The following is a 12,187-nucleotide window of genomic DNA, read 5'->3' on the forward strand; positions in this document are numbered from 1 at the left end:
GGATGGTGTTAAGAGACAGATGGGTGGTGTTGAATGGAGTTGAAGGATGGGACTAATAACAACTAACAACAACTAATAACAACAAGATAACTAATAATGTAAGCATACTGTGTCCATAATAAGTATATAGGTTATAGGTTGAGAGCTTTTCTGAAAGAGCACAGTTAGAAAGATATGGCATATACATTTAAATTTAAATTTTAGTCATATAGCAGACGCTCTTATCCAGAGCGACTTACAGTTAGTGAGTGCATACATTTTTCATACTGGCCCCCTGTGGGAATCGAACCCACAACCCTGACGTTATAAGCGCCATGCTCTACCAACTGAGCTACAGGAGGCCTGTAACACATTCAGAGATCGATTTATAGCCATTCATCTAAAATAATTAACAGATTTTAAACAAGATATATATATTAATTAATTTATACAAGATATAAATATTAATATGAGTTGGAAGGCGAGTTCCTAACGAGTTCATGAAGCCAATCTTGAGCTCTGTGAGACGTTCACAGCAATGGGGGCAGACGTTTTGATAAAGAGAAACCTCTAAAAAATATGCACATTTTCTCTAAACTAAATAAACTAGTATGTAATTTACAGTTATAAAGAAGGTGAAATCTTATCGTTAGCCATTTTATAATTTCATTATGCTATATTTAGAAAGTATATGTCATTTCAAGCCTCATTCATACAATTTTGTTGAATAGGAAATACATTACATCTCATAATTGTATCATATTTGTACTGTGTACTTGAGCTTGTGTCCTCAAAAGTGACAACAACTCAGCAATTTAGAACTATTTTTACCAGAAAGGTGAGATTTTACCCTTTCTTTGAATACGCAGCATTACTAGTTATTGCTTATGGCCCTCATGATAATTACTTTTGGGGATTATGTAGATTACATTTAACTGGTTAGAAAGCAAACAACCACAAAACAAAATAACAATAAAAGTAACAACCTAATGTACAGTGAGCAAACCGGATGGACATCATGAAAATGATTGGAGAGGTTGAGGGTAGAGGAAGTTCAGGAGTAAAAACAAACTAAATAGAATTATTGGTAAGATTGACTGTGTCCATAAAATGTATATAGTATGTATAAGCTGGAAGTAGAGGCCTAAGCATTGTTGTTCACTAACTTACTCCAATTAGGGAAGGGGTGGTGGGGTTGGAAAGTAATAAAGGGAAATATATTTTTTAAAGGATATGTATGTGTATATATGTATGTATGCATATATATATATATATATATATATATATATATATGTATATATATATATATATATATATGTATGTATGTATGTATGTGTGTATATATATTGTGGCAGATCAGGGGGTTGGGTCAAGACGTTTACACAGATCAGACACGGACAGAGTATGATTAGCTCGGTTTCAAGGGTGTTTATTAATAAAATAATCAAAAGAAAAGGTTAGGTCTCCCCCATGAGATCCTCTCCAGGATACCGTCTCCAACTACACGGAAGTTACCTTACTTACCCCAGTCCTCCCTCATGTGCTGCCCTTCTGGCAGCTTTATGGGCCTTGCACAGCTGGTGAGCAATCCGCCCTTATTTACTCACCAGCTCCCAATCAGCCCCAATTAGTCCTGTCCGGGGAGCCCGTCGAGACCTGGCACGTCCAGCAGATGGAGCCACCGCCTCGTGATGTATCTGTTACCAGGCCTCGACGAGTCTCCCCCTGGTGGCTGACCTGCTGTACGCCACACACACCCCCCCTTAGCTCTGTCGGGGAGGGGACGGTCATCAGTGCAACGTCTGTCTCCCTTCTCGATAGGACATCCGCGTTTCCATGCTTCGCCCCTGACCTGTGCACAACAGAAAAAGAGAAGCGTTGAAGGGACAAGAACCACCTGGTGACCCGATCGTTTGTGTCTTTTCCCCTGGCCATCCAGACCAGGGGAGCATGGTCCGTGACCAGGGTGAAGTGGGTACCTAACAGGTAATACTTGAGAGTGTCTAGCGCCCACTTCACCGCCAGACACTCTTTCTCAACAATTTAGTATTTTATTTCTCTCGGTATCAGCTTTCGGCTGATGTAAATGATGGGGTGCTCCTCCCCATCGTGTATCTGGGACAGAACGGCCCCTAGTCCCGTATCACATGCATCCGTCTGGACCACCATCGGCACCTGGAAATCGGGCGTTACGAGAAACGGATGGGAGCACAGCGCTTCCTTTCAGACGGCTGAACGCTGCTTCTGTCTCGTCCGTCCATTTCACTGTTTTCGGGAGGCGGGCCCTGGTTAGATCGGTGAGGGGGGAAGCTATAGCCGCAAAGTTGGGGATAAACCGGCTATAGTATCCTGCCAGTCCCAGGAAGGACTTGACCTGGGTTTTGGTGCGTGGAACGGGCCAGTCATGTACCGCGTGAACCTTCCTCTCCTGGGGCTTGACGTTCCCCTGTCCGATCAAATACCCCAGGTACTCCACCTCCTCGAACACTAGCTTGCATTTCTTGGGGTTTGCGGTCAACCCGGCTTGTCTGAGCGCGTCCAGCACCGCCTGGAGGCGCGTCAGGTGCTCCTCCCAACCTTGGCTGTGGATGATGATATCATCCATATAGGCCGCTGCGTACTGCTGGTGGGGTCGAAACACTCTGTTCATCAGTCGCTGGAATGTGGGCGGGACTCCGTGGAGACCGAACGGGAGCTCCCGGTACTGGTACAGACCGTCTGGTGTCAAGAACGCCGTCTTCTCCCGGGAGGAGGCTGCCAATGGTACCTGCCAATACCCTTTGGTCAGGTCAAGGGTGCTGACGTACTGGGCATTTCCCAATCGGTCGATTAGCTCGTGCACCCTCGGCATGGGGTAGGCGTTGAATACGCTTATGTCGTTCATACCCCGGAAATCTTCCGATCGACAAGCTCACGGAGCTCTTGCTTCTGGGCCGGGTCGAGGTCCTCACTGCTCGGGACCATCACTGGTACCGTTGGCGTCCTGGGTCCCGACCATAACACGGCCAAGGCTGTCCTCTCGTGCCACTTCTTCAACAGGTTCACGTGGTAAATCTGTTGAGGTTTCCGTCTCCCCGATTGCCGTATGCGGTAGTTGACAGGTCACAGTTTCTTGACCACATCGTATGGTCCGTGCCATGTTGCCAGGAACTTACTTTCGGCCGTGGGGATCAACACCAACACCCTATCTCCCACCTGGAATTCTCGGGGCTGGGCTCCCCGACTGTAGACCTGGGCTTGGGCGCATTGGGCCTTCTCCATGTTCCCTCACGACTGGCCATATGGCTGTCATCCGCTCCCGCATCGTCTCCACGTGCTCTACCACGCTGCGTAAGGGGGTCGGTTGGGCTTCCCACACCTCCTTGGCGAGGTCCAGTAGGCCACGTGGCCTCCTCCCGTAGAGGAGTTCAAACGGGGTAAACCCAGTGGAGGATCGGGGTACTTCTCGGATTGAGAACATTAGAGATGGGGTAGCAGCTGGTCCCAGTTCTTCCCGTCCTGCTCGATGACCTTCCGCAGCATCTGTTTGAGCGTTTTGTTAAAGTGTTGACGAGCCCATCCGTCTGCGGGTGAAAAACAGAGGTCCGGATCTGCTTGATCTGCATGAGGGCACACAACTCTTTCATGAGGCAGGACATAAACTCTGTACCTTGTTCTGTCAAGATTTTGTTCGGGATGCCCACCCGGCTAAAGAGGTGGAACAGCACCCGGGCGATTCCCTTGGATACCGCCGCCCGTAGGGGAATGACCTCGGGATACCGGGTGGCATAGTCTACTATGTACCTGTGTCCTCGTGCAGTCTTTACCAGGGGTCCCACTATGTCCATGGCAATGCGTTCAAAGGGCACCCCGATGATCGGCAGGGGTTTCGGAAGTGTGCTTTCGGGGCAGTGAGTTGACACTCTGGGCAGCTGCGACAGTAGTCTTCCACGGCCTTCCTCATCCCGGGCCAGTGGAACCGGGCGGCGACCCGTTCCCGGGTCTTCTCCATTCCCAGGTGCGCCCCCAACAGTTGGGTGTGGGCCAGCTCAAGAACGGTTCCTACGTACTGTCGGGGCAGCAACAATACCTCTCGAAGTTCCCCCTGTTGGTGCGACACCTGATACAAAAGGTTATTCTTAATTTGGAAATGGGGGTATCGCCAGTCACTCACCCCCGGAAGTAGCTGTCCATCCACCGCTATCACTTGGGCTGCGGCAACTTTCAAATTCGGATCCTCCCACTGGGCCGTCCCAAATTGTCCCCTCAGTTGGCCCCCAACGGGGGTCTCAACTGGCCCCTCGAAATCGAGAAGGGGGAGGCTGGGCTCCTCCTCCAGTGGTTCCCCAGGGGGTTCGGGTTCCGCCTCCCCCTCTGACTCCGACTCCGGACATGTAGAGTCAGGTTGGTTAACCGGTGGCGTCCTGGCCGCACAGGCGAGGGGTCGTCCCTGCTCTCTTCTTCGGCCAGCTCGTATCTTTTTTTTCAACTCGTGCCCCCATAGGGCCGCGAACAGCGGACAATCCTGTCCCACCAGGATAGGTACCGGCAGCTCTGGTACTGCACCCACCATCATCTGGCAGCTCCCTTGTGGTGTCACGATGTTGGTCCATACGGCGGGATACCGCTTGGTGTCACCGTGAACACAGGAAATGGACATCTCCCTACCCCGTTCGGTCTCCTGGTTCAGCAGGCTCGTGGTTACGGGCGTAACCATGCTTCCGGAGTCTAATAGTGCTTCCGTGTCGTGTCAGTCAACCTTCACCGGGACCATGGGTGCAGTTGATTCATGGTGCACCCAACAGAAGGTGACATAGTTCACGGCGTGACCCACCTGGCCTCTGGTGCTAGCTGATGGCATCGACTCCTCTCGAGCAGGGCAATTCCAGGCAATGTGCCCCCGGCCGCCACACTCAAAACCCCTCCGTTGGTCTCCATCTACAGTGGGGAGAACAAGTATTTGATACACTGCCGATTTTGCAGGTTTTCCTACTTACAAAGCATGTAGAGGTCTGTAATTGTATCATAGGTACACTTCAACTGTGAGAGATGGAATCTAAAACAAAAATCCAGAAAATCACATTGTATGATTTTTAAGTAATACATTTGCATTTTATTGCATGACATAAGTATTTGATACATCAGAAAAGCAGAACTTAATATTTGGTACAGAAACCTTTGTTTGCAATTACAGAGAACATACGTTTCCTGTAGGTCTTGACCAGGTTTGCACACACTGCAGCAGGGATTTTGGCCCACTCCTCCATACAGACCTTCTCCAGATCCTTCAGGTTTTGGGGCTGTCACTGGGCAATACGGACTTTCAGCTCCCTCCAAAGATTTTCTATTGGGTTCAGGTATGGAGACTGGCTAGGCCACTCCAGGACCTTGAGATGCTTCTTACGGAGCCACTCCTTAGTTGCCCTGGCTGTGTGTTTCGGGTCGTTGTCATGCTGGAAGTCCCAGCCACGACCCATCTTCAATGCTCTTACTGAGGGAAGGAGGTTGTTGGCCAAGATCTCGCGATACATGGCCCCATCCATCCTCCCCTCAATACGGTGCAGTCGTCCTGTCCCCTTTGTAGAAAAGCATCCCCAAAGAATGATTTCCACCTCCATGCTTCACGGTTGGGATGGTGTTCTTGGGGTTGTACTCATCCTTCTTCTTCCTCCAAAAACGGCGAGTGGAGTTTAGACCAAAAAGCTCTATTTTTGTCTCATCAGACCACATGACCTTCTCCCATTCCTCCTCTGGATCATCCAGATGGTCATTGGCAAACTTCAGACGGGCCTGGACATGCGCTGGCTTGAGCAGGGGGACCTTGCGTGCACTGCAGGATTTTAATCCATGACGGCGTAGTGTGTTACTAATGGTTATCTTTGAGACTGTGGTCCCAGCTCTCTTCAGGTCATTGACCAGGTCCTGCCGTGTAGTTCTGGGCTGATCCCTCACCTTCCTCATGATCATTGATGCCCCACGAGGTGAGATCTTGCATGGAGCCCCAGACCGAGGGTGATTGACCGTCATCTTGAACTTCTTCAATTTTCTAATAATTGCGCCAACAGTTGTTGCCTTCTCACCAAGCTGCTTGCCTATTGTCCTGTAGCCCATCCCAGCCTTGTGCAGGTCTACAATTTTATCCCTGATGTCCTTACACAGCTCTCTGGTCTTGGCCATTGTGGAGAGGTTGGAGTCTGTTTGATTGAGTGTGTGGACAGGTGTCTTTTATACAGGTAACGAGTTCAAACAGGTGCAGTTAATACAGGTAATGAGTGGAGAACAGGAGGGCTTCTTAAAGAAAAACTAACAGGTCTGTGAGAGCCGGAATTCTTACTGGTTGGTAGGTGATCAAATACTTATGTCATGCAATAAAATGCTAATTAATTACTTAAAAATCATACAATGTGATTTTCTGGATTTTTTTTCCCGCCCTTATTTACTCACCAGCTCCCAATCAGCCCCAATTAGTCCTGTCCAGGGAGCCCGTCGAGACCTGGCACGTCCAGCAGATGGAGCCAACGCCTCGTGATGTATACTCCATCTGTTACCAGGCCTCGACGAGTCTCCAACCGGTGGCTGACCTGCTGTACGCCACTATATATATATATATATATATATATATTTGTGAGAGAAAAAAAAAACATATGGGGGATTGGAAGTGATGCATACAATTACATTGATGAAAGTTACAATCTATCTGCAATATTAAAGCTGATCTACCCCCTAAAAAAAAACAGAAAAAATAAATAAAAATTAAAACACAGTCCTTACAAAGTTATGTCCTGAATGTGACCAGTTTATTTTTGGATGCAATGTTCAGACATTCACAGAAGTAGCAACAGCATACACAATCATCCAAACTAGAAAATGTTGGCTACATTAGTCCTAGCGCTAACTGAGGAAAGATTGGCATAACACAAGCGGTCATATTTAGATAACTCTCGGCTGACAGAAACCACCATATGAATTAGCTAATAGTAATTACTATTTAAAATTCATCACATCACGGGTGAGCTCAACATTGATCGAAATAATTGAGTAAAACACTTTCTAGAAATCGAAAGTAATCCGACGATGGGTAGCTTGTGCGTGCCGCTATGTTTGTTTTTCACGTCAACCAAAGATAATAAGAGGAGACAAGATGAGTTTGGTCTGTTTGCAGTATGCATGTTGAAGGGGGTGTGTCGTCTACGATCATTCACTTCCCTTCATTCACTTCCGGAGGTTTACCCGAAAGATGAGTGAACTATTCCTTCACCTCATTATAACATCTTTGGTCTGACAGACGTTTACGTGACTCCCAGAATGCATTGTATAATGTCAACAAATATGGCGCCACACATAGCTGGTAAATAGCTTAGCATTAGCTCATTATAATCAGTACAACCTTCAAGTATTTTACACACATCATACAGTGGGGAGAACAAGTATTTGATACACTGCCGATTTTGCAGGTTTTCCTACTTACAAAGCATGTAGAGGTCTGTAATTTTTATCATAGGTACACTTCAACTGTGAGAGACGGAATCTAAAACAAAAATCCAGAAAATCACATTGTATGATTTTTAAGTAATTAATTTGCATTTTTTTTTTTTTTGCATTTTACTTCATGCTACAGTAGAAACGACAACACGATATACAGAAAATAAGGCACTTACTTTGATAGGAACGCACACATGTCCAAAGTTATTATTTGTAAGGAAAACAACAATGCGAGCACCAGCCAGAAAATGTGCCAGTTTCGTGTAAGACTGTGCAAAGGTCTGCATACTTGATGTGCGGAAGAAATGGGGAAGGGCTCTCCTCGAAGAGGGAAGTTTGTCCGGCTCAGTAAAGCCTCAAACATAAATTTTACGCAACACTGAAATGGGCTACTTCTATGTGAATTAATGAGGAGGCGGAACACACCTCAATTCAAACTGTTGTTAGAATATACAACTTCTTAGAAAATAATTTGAAAGACAACAAGTTGAAACATAGCCTATAGATAATTAGCAGGCAGCGCGTGTTAACTGTCCTGTTGCGTAACAATCACATTCTGGAACAGTGAATGCATTCTGACATCACGTGCATTAAACAACTCATGCTGGGGAGACTGTTAGAGATATTTGGAACTCAAGTGTGAAAAGGTTAAGACAGTTCTACAAACCTCAAGTTGATTTCCAAACTGTACGAAAGGTTGATAGAGGCTTTTCCTGATGACACAAAACATGTCAAACAAAAATGTGAGGAAGACCTGGGAGACACCATTGATGATGATGAATAGATACAGATACAGTGGGGAGAACAAGTATTTGATACATTGCCAATTTTGCAGGTTTTCTTACTTACAAAGCATGTAGAGGTCTGTAAGTACATACAGACCTCTACATACAGACCTCTACATCAGAAAAGCAGAACTTAATATTTGGTACAGAAACCTTTGTTTGCAATTACAGAGATCATACGTTTCCTGTAGGTCTTGACCAGGTTTGCACACACTGCAGCAGGGATTTTGGCCCACTCCTCCATACAGACCTTCTCCAGATCCTTCAGGTTTCGGGGCTGTCGCTGGGCAATACGGACTTTCAGCTCCCTCCAAAGATTTTCTATTGGGTTCAGGTCTGGAGACTGGCTAGGCCACTCCAGGACCTTGAGATGCTTCTTACGGAGCCACTCCTTAGTTGCCCTGGCTGTGTTTTTCGGGTCGTTGTCATGCTGGAAGACCCAGCCACGACCCATCTTCAATGCTCTTACTGAGGGAAGGAGGTTGTTGGCCAAGATCTCGCGATACATGGCCCCATCTATCCTCACCTCAATACGGTGTAGTCGTCCTGTCCCCTTTGCAGAAAAGCATCCCCAAAGAATGATGTTTCCACCTCCATGCTTCACGGTTGGGATGGTGTTCTTGGGGTTGTACTCATCCTTGTTCCTCCAAACACGGCGAGTGGAGTTTAGACCAAAAAGCTCTATTTTTGTCTCATCAGACCACATGACCTTCTCCCATTCCTCCTCTGGATCATCCAGATGGTCATTGGCAAACTTCAGACGGGCCTGGACATGCGCTGGCTTGAGCAGGGGGACCTTGCATACGCTGCAGGATTTTAATCCATGACGGCGTAGTGTGTTACTAAGGGTTTTCTTTGAGACTGTGGTCCCAGCTCTCTTCAGGTCATTGACCAGGTCCTGCCGTGTAGTTCTGGGCTGATCCCTCACCTTCCTCATGATCATTGATGCCCCACGAGGTGAGATCTTGCATGGAGCCCCAGACCGAGGGTGATTGACCGTCATCTTGAACTTCTTCCATTTTCTAATAATTGCGCCAACAGTTGTTGCCTTCTCACCAAGCTGCTTGCCTATTGTCCTGTAGCCCATCCCAGCCTTCTGCAGGTCTACAATTTTATCCCTGATGTCCTTACACAGCTCTCTGTTCTTGGCCATTGTGGAGAGGTTGGAGTCTGTTTGATTGAGTGTGTGGACAGGTGTCTTTTATACAGGTAACGAGTTCAAACAGGTGCAGTTAATACAGGTAATGAGTGGAGTACAGGAGGGCTTCTTAAAGAAAAACTAACAGGTCTGTGAGAGCCGGAATTCTTACTGGTTGGTAGGTGATCAAATACTTATGTCCTGCAATAAAATGCAAATTAATTACTTAAAAATCATACAATGTGATTTTCTGGATTTTTGTTTTAGATTCCATCTCTCACAGTTGAAGTGTACCTATGATAAAAATTACAGACCTCTACATGCTTTGTAAGTAGGAAAACCTGCAAAATCGGCAGTGTATCAAATACTTGTTCTCCCCACTGTATGTTTGAATGCCCAGTAATGTTCATATAATCACAGACATAAATTACTGCAGTTTAAGACTATCCATAGAACATACTATGTGCCAGTGAAACTGAATATCATGCACTCAGAATTGTAATTCCTCTGCTGAAGGTGTAAAGCACAAAAGGGGACATATTTGCATGTTATGATCTTGTGAAGCCTGGTTAAATTCTGTCAAAGAGTATGTATGTTCTTTTATCTCAGCATGTCTACAGATTCTTCCTTCTCCCTGTTTTTGTTTACTTGGAAATGTTGATACTGGAGAATGTTATCAGAAGAAACTGTGTAACCTAGCATTTAAAGCGGCTAAGAAATGCATTGCCATTAATTGGAAGGTTGGTTATCCTTCCACAATGTCACAATGGATTGCAGAAATGTCAAGTTATGTATCAATATATTTGATTTATTACAAGATTAAGGGTATACTGTGCAACTTTTATAAGGTCTGGTTGCCTTATATGGAATACTGTATGACAAAAGTGGTCTGTATTGAAAACATTTGATTTTTTCTGTAGAGCAGTCGCAAAAATGTTTTCCATGGCACATGAGACTCCTGTCTGATTTGCGCCTGTCTCAGTGGACTAATCCATTGAGGAGGCCATGGGGATGACACAGTCCAAGAATATGGGTATTGTGGCTTGTCTCTCTCCAGAATAGGTTCTCTCCCGCCATTTTGTGAGTATTAATTGTTTGATAACTTTATGAGCTGTGAAGCATCTCAAGGTAATGTTTCTTCACCTCAAACAGCAAGTCTGTTTTTAGAATAAATTTGAGAAGGACAATAGTTCCTCAAAGTATTTGAACAATATTTCCAGCTCTCTCCCTTTCGATAACTACTCGGCATGAAAGGGAAAAATATAATGCTCTGATCTAGTGGAAACATAATAAAATACCTGATTACTTCTTTACAGTACCTTGCACAAATAGCCTACAGCTACCGAGCTCACTGACACAGGAAACGCTTGAAGGCCCAGAATATTTTATACGTTTCAAGTTTTCTAGCGCAAGATTCGGCGACCCAGTTGATAGTTGATACAATGTTTCAAGTTCGTTGCAGACAGGCCATGAGTAGCCAATGTGAATTATAGGATATTTATTTTTATCAGGATATTTTCTACCTGCAGGCTGCAGTGTTTTTATGTGTTGGCTTTATGTAAGCTATTTATACATAGTTGGCAATGGCAATAAAAGTTACTTTTAGATTTGTATAATTTTCATTTAGATAAATGTAGATTAACCACAGACAGTGATTTTGAGATTTCTGTTCCACTAAAATGTGCATATGAAAATCATAACTGGCACACAGATTGGTAGAAATGGTAAGATGAATTGGCACTCCAAATGGAAAAGGTTGCCGACTGCTGGTGTAGCCTATTACTGGCAACTTCAGGAGGGTAAAGGCAGAATCTGCGAAGGCCAGTAGCAGCGGGAGGAGGGTCGGGAACAGGTTCCTTTCTTGTGGTTATCTTGATTTCTGGCTCCCTCTTGAATCATTTGTGTGTCTTAATTATTTAATCAAACAGCGTGCTTAAAGCATCCGACAAGTTCAGTACATATAGCCTAGTTGATTTAATTAAAACACATAGGGTGTGTCTATACAGTGCATTCGGAAAGTAATCAGACTCCTTGACTTGTTTCACATTTTGTTACCTTACAGCCTTACTCTAAAATGGATTAAATAGTTTTTTCCCCTCATCAATCTACACACAATACCCCATAATGACAAAGCAAAAACAGGTTTTTCAATGTTTTTTGCAAATGTATATAAAAAAAAGAGGAAATATCACATTTACATAACTATTCAGACCCTTTGCTCAGTACTTTGATGAAGTACCTTTGGCAGCGATTACATCCTCAAGTTTTCTTGGGTATGACACTACAAGCTTGGCACACCTGTATTTGGGGAGTTTCTCCCATTCTTCTCTGCAGATCCTCTCAAGCTCTGTCAGGTTGGATGGGGAGCATCGCTGCACAGTTATTTCCAGGTCTTTCCAGAGATGTTCGATCGGGTTAAAGTCTGGGCTCTGGCTGGCCCACTCAAGGACATTCAGAGACTTGTCCCGAAGCATTTACATTTACATTTTAGTCATTTAGCAGACGCTCTTATCCAGAGCGACTTACAGTTAGCACATACATTATTTTATCGAACCCACAACCCTGGCGTTGCAAACGCCATGCTCTACCAACTGAGCTACATCCCCTGCCGGCCATTCCCTCCCCTACCCTGGACGACGCTGGGCCAATTGTGCGCCGCCCCATGGGTCTCCCGGTCGCGGCCGGCTACGACAGAGCCTGGATTCGAACCAGGATCTCTAGTGGCACAGCTAGCACTGCGATGCAGTGCCTTAGACCACTGCGCCACTCGGGAGACCAGAAGCCACTCCTGCGTTGTCTTGTCTGTGTGCTAATGGTCGTTGTC

The 12,187-nt window shown here is 45.6% G+C and overlaps 1 protein-coding gene across 1 annotated transcript in view; it reads right to left on the reverse strand.

Moving 5' to 3' along the window:
- LOC311129001 (E3 ubiquitin-protein ligase SH3RF3-like) overlaps positions 1–12,187 on the reverse strand; it is a 104,761-nt gene that overhangs the window by 68,415 nt on the left and 24,159 nt on the right. The window lies entirely within an intron of this gene.

The sequence above is a fragment of the Coregonus lavaretus genome (assembly GCF_964263955.1).
Source record: "Coregonus lavaretus genome assembly, chromosome: 5".
NCBI classification, from domain to species: Eukaryota; Metazoa; Chordata; class Actinopteri; order Salmoniformes; family Salmonidae; genus Coregonus; species Coregonus lavaretus.